Source organism: Bufo bufo, chromosome 1 (assembly GCF_905171765.1).
Source record: "Bufo bufo chromosome 1, aBufBuf1.1, whole genome shotgun sequence".
NCBI lineage: Eukaryota > Metazoa > Chordata > Amphibia > Anura > Bufonidae > Bufo > Bufo bufo.
Window position 1 is genome coordinate 201,719,986 of NC_053389.1, and position 12,257 is coordinate 201,732,242.

Sequence of the window (12,257 nt, forward strand, 5' to 3'; positions counted from 1 at the left end):
GACTGCAGACCTAACCTTAAAACCAGACAAGTGTCATGTAGGGATGGCAGAGGTGCAGTACCTAGGCCACCGAGTGGGCTCCAGGAAACAAAGGCCCGAACCCGCCAAAGTAGAGGCCATAACCTAGTGACCCCAGCCCTGCACCAAAACACAAGTTATGGCATTTTTGGGGACCGCTGGGTATTACCGGAAGTTTGTACAGGATTACAGCACTATAGTTAAGCCCCTCACAGACCTCACCAAAAAGTCTCTCCCCAAGCAAGTTGTATGGACCCCAGAGTGTCCGGACTCCTTTCAAAAGTAAAAAAACGGCCCTCAGCGAGGCACCTGTATTAGCGGCACCAGATCATTCTAAAACATTTCACGTCCATACAAATGCCTCAATGTTTGGATTGGGAGCTGTATTGAGTCAGGTCAGGGAGGAGGGCATGGAGCACCCAGTGGTGTACCTGAGCAGAAAACTGATACCCAGGGAAGTCATTTATGTCACTGTGGAGAAGGAGTGGCTTGCCCTCGTTTGGGCCCTCAAGAAACTACAACCTTATTTATACGAGTGCTCCTTCACTGTTATGACTGATCACAACCCCCTGATTTGGCTCAACCGGGTGGCAGGAGACAACCCCTGACTATTGAGATGGAGCCTAGTACTGCAGCCTTATAATTTCACTGTGCAATACAGACCAGGGAAACAGAATGCCAATGCAGACGGGTTGTCTCACCAAACAGAACTGGACCCATTGCCAACTGCTTCTCGGGCATCCCCAAGCCAACCCGTTGGGGTCTAGGTGGGTATGCCATCCCATGGAACTAAGGGGGAGCTATGTGACAAAACCCCTGTTTTAGGAATGTCCAGACTCTTGTATTTCTTCTTTTGTTCATGTAGTTAACCCTATTTCACCCTTTAAAAGTACACAAACCACCTCCTCTGCCTGTGACGCAGTTAGTAAACACAATGGACATTAGCGAACACAATGGATATTGCCTGTGATACATTTAGCAAACACAATGGTCTGGGTCATGGACCGCATGGAACTATGTCTGGCCCCTTTATCCAATTATCTCCAGGATAGAGAGGAGAGATTTTACAGTTCATGTAGGGGTGTGTTATATCTTACTGTATATTGATTGGTCACTGTATTTTGTGTGCCTGTTCTCCACAAGGGCCCCGTGTGAGTAACCCTTGCTGGAGGACTTGATAAAAGGCTGAGCTGTGGCCATCAATAAAGTTGCCCGTTTTTACCCCTTTCCTGAAGTCCTGGATCCTGTTTGTGGGGGATTGGGAGCTATATATTCACAACACCTTCGGATTTACTTGGTTTTCGGGAGACGCTGTACGGATTTACTCAGCTGGAGTGTAAGATATCCGTAACAGGGGGGTTCTGTAGAAAAAAAAAAGTGCCATGGCATCAGTGGGGGCTGCCCTATAAGGTAGCATAATAATTAAAATTCACGCAAATGGGTAACAGCAATTAAAACTTTACATTTAATTAAAGCTACATTTAAAGATGTGGGCCCATGAATCAATTCCTTTTTTTTAAAGCATGTAGCCTAAAGCCTAGGAGATGCGACAACTGGCTACCATACGGTAAATGTCATATAAAGGTGACAGAGGGTAGAAAAGAAGAGACAGGGATACTGGGTCGCTGTATCTACCCAATAGACACTCTAGATGACCCTTGAAATCCCTCTTCCAAAATGACAGTGACTGCCCAGTTTCGTCAAGTAATACAGAAACAGAGACAAAAAGAAAGGACTCCTAAATAAAACCAACACAATTGACCCAACGCGTTTCATTGGCATCAGCCAAATCCTCAGGGGACCGTTCCAAAAATGGTCTTATTATACCAAGGAACCCAGTCAGGGCTCCCTGGAACATTCACAAGGTAATATACAATGTATACTTAGCTGTCCAAAGGTTCCTCAAAAATGGCTCAGCAAAGGATCTTCTGCATGTAGCGTCCTGCGTGTGGCAGCAACCATATGAGCGTCTCACCAACCGACTTATAAAGCCGCGCTGAAACGCTCAAAAACCCGCCCTCTGGTATCACATGACCGATCCAAAGGTCGATCACGTGAGGAGTCAGATGACTGAACCCAGCACGTGGTCGAAAAGAGCCGGCCTGAGAGCGCGTCCTCCGGATATAGGACAGCCCCCTTACATAGTGTCAGAGCAAGGTGGGGATGTGGGAGGCGACTGGGCTTAAGTCACCTCCCACTACATACCCGTCTATAAATTTTAGAATGCACAGAGTGCAACCTAAAGTCTAGGTAAGCGCTCAATGCAAAGAAAGGTTTCATTTACAGATACTCAATACAATCAACAATGACCTGAAGTAAAGTAGGAGTTAATATGAAATGACTCAGTGGTGGATATTAGGTGATTAACAACCAAAGTATCACAGGGGACAAAGGCCAGATGAACAAAATTACTAGCACTGTACAGAGCTAACGAACAATTACAGATCTAAGTGGACTAACGATTCCATACACTTGGGGATAAATACATCAAGAATCTCCCCTAGCTGTCCAGAAAATGGACCCATTTAGATGGACCCCATTATAAGTACTGGTGTATCCCACAATGAAGTGTCTCGCAAGTCATCGGCTTGCTCCTGGGACCTTTTACCACCAGCTCAGGGGCACGGCGATGGGGAGTTCTTGCACCCTATCTTATGCTAACCTGTTCCTGGGCTGGTGGGAAAGGAACATTGTCTTTGGAGACACACCAAATGTACAGTCGTGGCCAAAAGTTTTGAGAATGACACAAATATTAGTTTTCACAAAGTTTGCTGCTAAACTGCTTTTAGATCTTTGTTTCAGTTGTTTCTGTGATGTAGTGAAATATAATTACACGCACTTCATACGTTTCAAAGGCTTTTATCGACAATTACATGACATTTATGCAAAGAGTCAGTATTTGCAGTGTTGGCCCTTTTTTTTCAGAACCTCTGCAATTCAACTGGGCATGCTCTCAATCAACTTCTGGGCCAATTCCTGACTGATAGCAACCCATTCTTTCATAATCACTTCTTGGAGTTTGTCAGAATTAGTGGGTTTTTGTTTGTCCACACGCCTCTTGAGGATTGACCACAAGTTCTCAATGGGATTAAGATCTGGGGAGTTTCCAGGCCATGGACCCAAAATGTCAATGTTTTGGTCCCCGAGCCACTTAGTGTCACGAGGGTGTCAAGAGCCACGTCTGACTCCGTTATACCCGGGGTCAGGAAGTCGCAGCGGGTGGCTGCGCGCTCTATGTATAAAGATAGTGCTGTTTCTTAATGGTAGCTTTCTGGGTTTGCCTTGCAACCCTTTTTGGCTCACTCAGGGATCCGTAGCTTCTTCTCCTCAGCTGTTTCTTGTCCAGCACTCCTAACCTCCTTATATTCCCCTCTCTCACTTCTCTGGTTGCCAGATATAGAGCTTCCTGCCTGGACTTCTATACTGACCCACTGGAGCTGTGTAGCTGTGTTCCCTGGTTGTTGTTCCAGAACGTTACCCTCCGGATCCCTGTTGGGCCTTTGTGGTCTGCTGTTGTCGCCCACCTGGGATTATATTTTTGTCTGTATTGTCTGTCCTCTCCTTGGTGTTTTCCTTTTAGTGTCAGTGGTGCGGACTAGTGATCCCACCGCCCCGTTCACTACATAGGGCTCATCTTAGGGAAAGCCAGGGTTTAGGCACGTGATCGGCGTACAGGTGAGGAACCTGTCTAGGGACGTCAGGGCAGTCAGGTGCCAGCCTCAAGGTGAGTCAGGGGTCACCACCTTTCCCTCTCCCTTGGACAGGGCCTTCCCATTTCCCTCCCTTTGCGTGACGCCGGTCATTACATTATATCTGGCCCTTATTTTGTGTAGGAAAAAAATAAATAAATAAATACTTTTTCTTTCTGCCTATTTAGAATCCAGTATGGATCCAATTGCTGCTTTGACAAAGCAACTTCAAGGCCTGTCTTTGGAAGTGGCAGGATTGAAGGCGTCGGTCCTCCAGCAACAGCAGCAATTGCAACAGACCGCAAGCCCAGCGGTTGCTACGGGTAACCAGGTTGAGGCGGGACCCAAGGTTGTTCTTCCTGACAGATTTTCTGGGGGAAGGGACAAATTTGTGACGTTCCGTGAGGCCTGTAAGTTATATTTTAAGCTGCGCCCTTACTCCTCTGGTAATGAAGAACAGCGGATGGGGATTGTTATTTCCCTGCTTCAGGGGGACCCGCAATCCTGGGCGTTCTCTTTACCCACTGATTCCCAGGCTCTCCGGTCAGTGGATGAATTTTTTGGGGCCTTGGGTCTCATATATGATGACCCTGACCGAGTCGCACTGGCTGAATCAAAATTACGGAGACTCCTACAGGGAGAGCAGCCAGTAGAGGAGTATTGCGCAGAGTTCCGTAGGTGGGCTACGGATACCTAGTGGAATGACCCGGCTCTCAGGAGTCAGTTCTGCTCTGGGTTATCCGAAAGGATTAAGGATGCGCTTGCGCTGTATGAGACTCCCTTTTCCCTTGATGCGGTTATGTCCCTTTCTATCAGAATAAATAGACGTCTTAGGGACAGATTGAAAAATCCTGAGCAATTGGTAACCCTTCCCAAGCAGCAGTTAGTCTGTACGGACTTAGACGAGCCTATGCAGCTAGGAGGAACTACTCGTCAGGTCCGTCCTCCTGAGGCTCGCCGTAGGCGTGGGGTTTGTTTTTTCTGTGGGGAGAGGGGTCATTTCATTAATGTCTGTCCTTCCTTTCTCAAAAACAAAAGACCGTCGGAAAACTACTAACCCCAGGCTGTGTGGAGGATGTCAGCCGGGGGGTATACGTTTCCTCCATACGAACATCGCAATTTGTGTTGCCAGCGGTTGTTGTTTTTGGTGTTAAAACGGAGACTATTTCTTTTTTTCTAGACAGTGGAGCAGGAGTAAATTTGATAGATGCCCATTTTGCCCACACTATGGGTTTGTCTCTCTGTACGCTACAGAGACCTATTCCCATATTCGCTATTGATTCTGCTCCTCTGTCTCAGAGAAACCTCACTCACATTGTCCATAACTTACACCTTCGGGTAGGGGACCACCATAACGAGTGTCTTTCATGTTATGTTCTGGAGGGGCTTCCCACTCCTGTGGTATTGGGTCTTCCCTGGTTGGTAGCGCACAATCCAGTGGTGGATTGGCAGGCCAGGGAGATATTGGAGTGGAGTGAGCATTGCAGAGAAAATTGCTTAAATAGCAATTGCTTAGTCGCCACCATAGCTACTCTACCTACATTTGTTTCGGACTTTGAGGACGTTTTTTCTGAAAAGGGTTGTCAGAAGTTACCACCTCACCGTCCTTATGATTGCCCGGTTAACCCGATTCCCAGTGCAAAATTACCCAAGACCAGGTTATATAATCTTTCGGGCCCGGAGAGATTATATCTCCGAGAGCTTGGCTAAGGGACACATCAGACCCTCTTCTTCACCCGTGGCTGCAGGATTTTTCTTCATTAAAAAGAAAGATGGGGGCCTGCGTCCTTGCCTAGATTTCCGCGAATTGAACCGGATAACCATCCGAGACCCATACCCTCTTCCTCTCATTCCTGACCTGTTTAATCAGATTGCGGGTGCTAGGTGGTTCTCCAAACTTGATCTTAGGGGGGCCTACAATCTGATTCGTATCAAGGAAGGGGATGAGTGGAAGACAGCTTTTAACACCCCTGAGGGGCATTATGAAAATCTAGTCATGCCTTTCAGTCTGACCAATGCTCCTGCTGTCTTCCAACATTTCGTTAATTACATTTTTAGTCATCTTATCGGCAGGTTTGTGGTGATATACCTAGATGATATTTTAATTTATTCGTCTGATCTGAGAACACATGAGGTGCATCTCAGACAGGTACTGCAGGTCCTACGGACGAATAAATTATATGCGAAAATTGAAAAGTATGTCTTCGCCGTTCAGGAAATACGGTTCCTAGGTTATTTATTATCTGCTTCAGGTTTCCGTATGGATCCTAGGAAGGTCCAGGCAATTTTAGATTGGGATCTTCCTGAGAACCTCAAAGCACTGCAACGGTTCTTGGGCTTCGCAAATTTCTATAGAAAGTTCATTAAAAATTATTCGGTGATTGTCAAACCCCTTACTGATATGACTAGGAAGGGGACTGATTTTTCTAAATGGTCTGACGCCGCTAAAATTGCTTTTTCCTCTCTAAAAGAGAGGTTTACCTCGGCACCTGTACTAATCCAACCTGATGTCTCCCAGCCTTTTATTGTTGAAGTAGATGCGTCAGAGGTGGGAGTGGGGGCTGTACTGTCTCAGGGTCCGTCTCCTGGCAAATGGCGTCCTTGTGCTTTCTTTTCTAAAAAACTATCTGCAGCGGAGAAGAACTATGATATTGGCAATAGGGAACTATTAGCTATTAAACTAGCGTTTGAAGAATGGCGTCATTTTTTAGAGGGGGCAATCCACCCCGTCACGGTGATTACAGACCACAAAAACCTTCTGTACCTCGAATCAGCTAAGCGTCTCACCCCTAGACAAGCTAGGTGGTCGCTATTTTTTACCAGGTTTAACTTTTTTATTACCTATCGTCCTGGGGCAAAAAATACCAAGGCAGATGCATTATCTCGTTGTTTCCCTTGAGGGGGTAATGTGAGTGATCCAGTACCCATTCTACAAAGAGGAGTGGTTGTCTCTGCGGTACACTCTGTTCTGGAGGGGAAGGTGTTAGAGGCCCATGGGGACGCCCCGGTCTCTTGCCCCTCAGAGAAATTGTTTGTACCGTTAAACCTGCGTCTCGAATTATTAAAGGAACATCATAATTCGGCACTTGCTGGGCACCCGGGTAGTAAAGCAACCTTGGAGCTATTGTCTCGTCGTTTTTGGTGGCCAAGGTTGCGTCAGGATGTAATGGATTTTGTGTCTTCTTGTTCTACTTGTGCGCGCGCGAAAGTCTCTCATACACGTCCTGCAGGGTCTTTATTGCCACTTGTCATTCCCAATAGGCCATAGACACATCTGTCAATGGATTTTATCACTGACTTACCTTTGTCTGCGGGTAAAACAGTTATCTTGGTAGTAGTAGACAGGTTTAGCAAAATGGTACACTACATTGCGTTACCCGCACTACCTAATGCTAAGACTCTTGCTCAGGTATTCATCAGTGAAATCGTGAAGCTTCACGGGGTCCCTTCCGATGTTGTTTCGGATCGCGGAACCCAGTTTATTTCTAAGTTTTGGAAAGCTTTTTGTTCCCGTTTGGGGGTTTTCCTCAGCTTTCCATCCTCAGTCGAATGGACAGACTGAGCGTACCAACCAAAACCTTGAGACATATCTAAGGTGTTTTGTGTCTGAAAACCAAGAGGTGTGGTCATCATATTTGCCGAGTTTGCCATAAATAATCGCCGTCAGGAATCCACTGGCAAGTCACCATTTCTTGGTGCATATGGTTTTCATCCCCAATTCTGTACTTTCAAAGAGGGGGGGTCTTCTGGGGTTCCCGAAGAGGAACGGTTTTCGTCATCTATTTCATCTGTATGGCAGAAAGTGCAAGCTAATTTGAAAAATATGGGAGGTAAATATAAATGCATGGCTGATAAGAAACGGTCGCCAGGTCCGGACCTAGGAGTGAATGACTATGTGTGGTTATCTACTAGGAATATTAAATTAAAGGTTCCCTCTTGGAAACTGGGTCCTAGGTTTATTGGTCCTTACAAAATAGTAGCCATAATTAACCCCGTGGCTTTTCGCCTGGAGCTACCTCAGACTTTTAAAATTCATAACGTCTTCCATAAGTCGTTACTCAAAAAGTATGTTCCACCTCTAGAACCATCACCGCTGCCACCCCCTCCTGTTATTGTGGATGGTAATCTAGAGTTTCAAATATCCAAAATTGTTGATTCTCGTCGGGTCCGCCGCTCTCTTCAATATCTGGTGCATTGGAGGGGTTACGGTCCCGAGGAAAGAATGTGGGTTCCAGCGTCTGAGGTAATCGCCGACAGGTTAGTTCGGGTTTTTCATGCCTCTGATCCTGAGAGACCTAGTCCTGAGTGTCCGGAGGCCCCTCGTGGAAGGGGGGGTACTGTCACGAGGGTGACAAGAGCCACGTCTGACTCCGTTATACCCGGGGTCAGGAAGTCGCAGCGGGTGGCTGCGCGCTCTATGTATAAAGATAGTGCTGTTTCTTAATGGTAGCTTTCTGGGTTTGCCTTGCAACCCTTTTTGGCTCACTCAGGGATCCGTAGCTTCTTCTCCTCAGCTGTTTCTTGTCCAGCACTCCTAACCTCCTTATATTCCCCTCTCCCACTTCTCTGGTTGCCAGATATAGAGCTTCCTGCCTGGACTTCTATACTGACCCACTGGAGCTGTGTAGCTGTGATCCCTGGTAATTGTTCCAGAGCGTTACCCTCCGGATCCCTGTTGGGCTTTTGTTGTCTGCTGTTGTCGCCCACCTGGGATTATATGTTTTGTCTGTCCTCTCCTTGGTGTTTTCCTTTAGTGTCAGTGGTGCGGACTAGTGTTCCCACCGCCCTGTTCACTACGTAGGGCTCATCTTAGGGAAAGCCAGGGTTTAGGCACGTGATCGGCGTACGGGTGAGGAACCCGTCTAGGGACGTCAGGGCAGTCAGGTGCCAGCCTCAAGGTGAGTCAGGGGTCACCACCTTTCCCTCTCCCTTGGACAGGGCCTTCCCATTTCCCTCCCTTTGCATGACGCCGGTCATTACACTTAGTTATCACTTTTGCCTTATGGCACGGTGCTCCATCGTGCTGGAAAATGCATTGTTCTTCACCAAACTGTTGTTGGATTGTTGGAAGAAGTTGCTGTTGGAGGGTGTTTTGGTACCATTCTTTATTCATGGCTGTGTTTTTGGTCAAAATTGTGAGTGAGCCGACTCCCTTGGATGAGAAGCAACCCCACACATAAATGGTCTCAGGATGCTTTACTGTTGGCATGACACAGGACTGATGGTAGCTTTCACCTTTTCTTCTCCGGACAAGCCTTTTTCCAGATGCCCCAAACAATCGGAAAGAGGCTTCATCGGAGAATATGACTTTGCCCCAGTCCTCAGCAGTCCATTCACCATACTTTCTGCAGAAGATCAATCTGTCCCTGATGTTTTTTTTGGAGAGTGGCTTCTTTGCTGCCCTTCTTGACACCAGGCCATCTTCCAAAAGTCTTCGCCTCAATGTGCGTGCAGATGCGCTCACATCTGCCTGCTGCCTGCCATTCCTGAGCAAGCTCTGCACTGGTGGCACTCCGATCCCGCAGCTGAATCCTCTTTAGGAGACGATCCTGGCGCTTGCTGGACTTTCTTGGACGCCCTGAAGCCTTCTTAACAAGAATTGAACCTCTTTCCTTGAAGTTCTTGATGATCCTATAAATTGTTGATTGAGGTACAATCTGAGTAGCCACAATATCCTTGCCTGTTAAGCCATTTTTATGCAACGCAATGATGGCTGCACGCGTTTCTTTGCAGGTCACCATGGTTAACAATGGAAGAACAATGATTTCAAGCATCACCCTCCTTTTAACATGTCAAGTCTGCCATTTTAACCCAATCAGCCTGACATAATGATCTCCAGCCTTGTTCTCATCAACATTCTCACCTGAGTTAACAAGACGATTACTGAAATGATCTCAGCAGGTCCTTTAATGACAGCAATGAAATGCAGTAGAAAGTTTTTTTTGGGATTAAGTTAATTTTCATGGCAAAGAAGGACTATGCAATTCATCTGATCACTCTTCATAACATTCTGGAGTATATGCAAATTGCTTTTATAAAAACTTAGGCAGCAACTTTTCCAATTTCCAATATTTATGTAATTCTCAAAACTTTTGGCCACGACTGTACATGACTCTAATGTAATCACCTGGAATAGGCTTATCGATGACATTTTTTATTTTATTTGGAAGGGCAGTGAACATGGCTTGATTTAATTTGTGAGGGAACTAAACATTAATGACATTGGCATGAAATTTACTTTTGACTTTGAGACCGATACTCTCCCATTTTTGGACATTGAGATTGCCAGGGGTCCAGGGAGGGAATCAAGACCGGGACGTTTCTCAAGTCAACGGCTACCAATTCACTTTTGAACTGGAGGAGCCATCATCCTCTGTCTCTCAAACGAGGGATTCCAGTGGGGCAGTACCTCAGGATGAGGAGGAACTGCTCTTCAGTAAGGGATTTTAAGGAACAAGCCGATGACTTGCGAGACACTATACTTAAGAGAGCCTATGGGAGAGCACGTGAAAGTGATAGGACGGAGCTGCTGCACCCCAAAACGGATAACATTGAGACCAACCAAATCCGTTTAATAGGGACTTTTGATTCAGTGGCAAAAGAGGTCAGATCGATATTGAATAAATATTTGGGGCATTTTGCAGCTGGATCCAGATATTAGGAAAGTGATTTCAGAAACGCCTCAGGTCACCTACCGTAGGGGGCGCAGCCTTAAAGATCGTTTAGTCCACAGCCACTTTAGTGAGGCACCACATGGACCACAAACTTGGCTTCAACCAATTAAGGGGTGCTTTCACTGCAGTGGCTGTGTAGCCTGCGCAGTCATCACTGAGGGACGCTCATTTACCAGTAGGGTTACGGGGAAGGAATACTCCATTAGATCCTTTTTCAATTATAGGACTAAAGGGGATATCTATAAAGCTACCTTTGGGTGTGGCCTTGAGTACATTGGAAAGACCACCAGAGAACTGCACAGGCGCATTGGTGAGCATTTGGTTGACTTGAGACATAAAAAAGATACCCCTCTGGCCAAACACATTGAAGTGGATCATGGGGGAGACTTTTCCCAACTTCGATTCATGGGCACTGAGGCCGTTCAGCCACTTGAGAGAGGAGGTGAATGGGACAAGAAAGTATTGCAGAGAAAAACCTGGTGGATTTTTTTTACTTAAAACAGCCGATCCCAGAGGACTAAATTAACAATTACTCTTTGATTGTCACATTTGATACTCCATCATTGTAAAGTGGGACCCAGTTTGTGCACTTTCCTCCTACTTAATATTTGTAAAGTTTATTAATATCTTCACTTGGCATGGATATATAGAGGGCTAACGTATCTACTTTATTGTAGGATGCACCAGTACTTATAATGGGGTCCATCTAAATGGGTCCATTTTCTGGACAACTAGGGGAGAATCTCGATGTATTTATCCCCAAGTGTATGGAGTCGTTAGTCCACTTAGATCTGTAATTGTTCGTTAGCTCTGTACAGTGCTAGTAATTTTGTTCATCTGGCTTTTGTCCCCTGTGATACTTTGGTTGTTAATCACCTAATATCCACCACCGAGTCATTTCTTATTAACTCCTACTTTACTTCAGGTCATTGTTGATTGTATTGAGTACCTGTAAATTAAACCTTTCTTTGCATTGAGCGCTTACCTAGACTTTAGGTTGCACTCGGTGCATTCTAAAATACATAGACGGGTATGTAGTGGGAGGTGACTTAAGCCCAGTCGCCTCCCACATCCCCACCTTGCTCTGACACTATGTAAGGGGGCGGTCCTATATCCGGAGGACGCGCTCTCAGGCCGGCTCTTTTCGACCACGTGCTGGGTTCAGTCATCTGACTCCTCACGTGATCGACCTTTGGATCGGTCATGTGATACCAGAGGGCGGGTTTTTGAGCGTTTCAGCGCGGCTTTATAAGTCGGTTGGTGAGACGCTCATATGGTTGCTGCCACACGCAGGACGCCACATGCAGAAGATCCTTTGCTGAGCCATTTTTGAGGAACCTTTGGACAGCTAAGTATACATTGTATATTACCTTGTGAATGTTCCAGGGAGCCCTGACTGGGTTCCTTGGTATAATAAGACCATTTTTGGAACGGTCCCCTGAGGATTTGGCTGATGCCAATGAAACGCGTTGGAACAATTGTGTTGGTTTCATTTAGGAGTCCTTTCTTTTTGTCTCTGTTTCTGTATTACTTGACGAAACTGGGCAGTCACTGTCCTTTTGGAAGAGGGATTTCAAGGGTCATCTAGAGTGTCTATTGGGTAGATACAGCGACCCAGTATCCCTGTCTCTTCTTTTCTACCCTCTGTCACATTTATATGACATTTACCGTATGGTAGCCAGTTGTCGCATCTCCTAGGCTTTAGGCTACAGGCTTTGAAAAAAAGGAATTGATTCATGGGCCCACATCTTTTAATGTAGCTTTAATTAAATGTAAAGTTTTAATTGCTGTTACCCATTTGCGTGAATTGTAATTATTATCCTACCTTATAGGGCGGCCACCACTGATGCCATGGCACTTTTTTTTCTCTACAAAA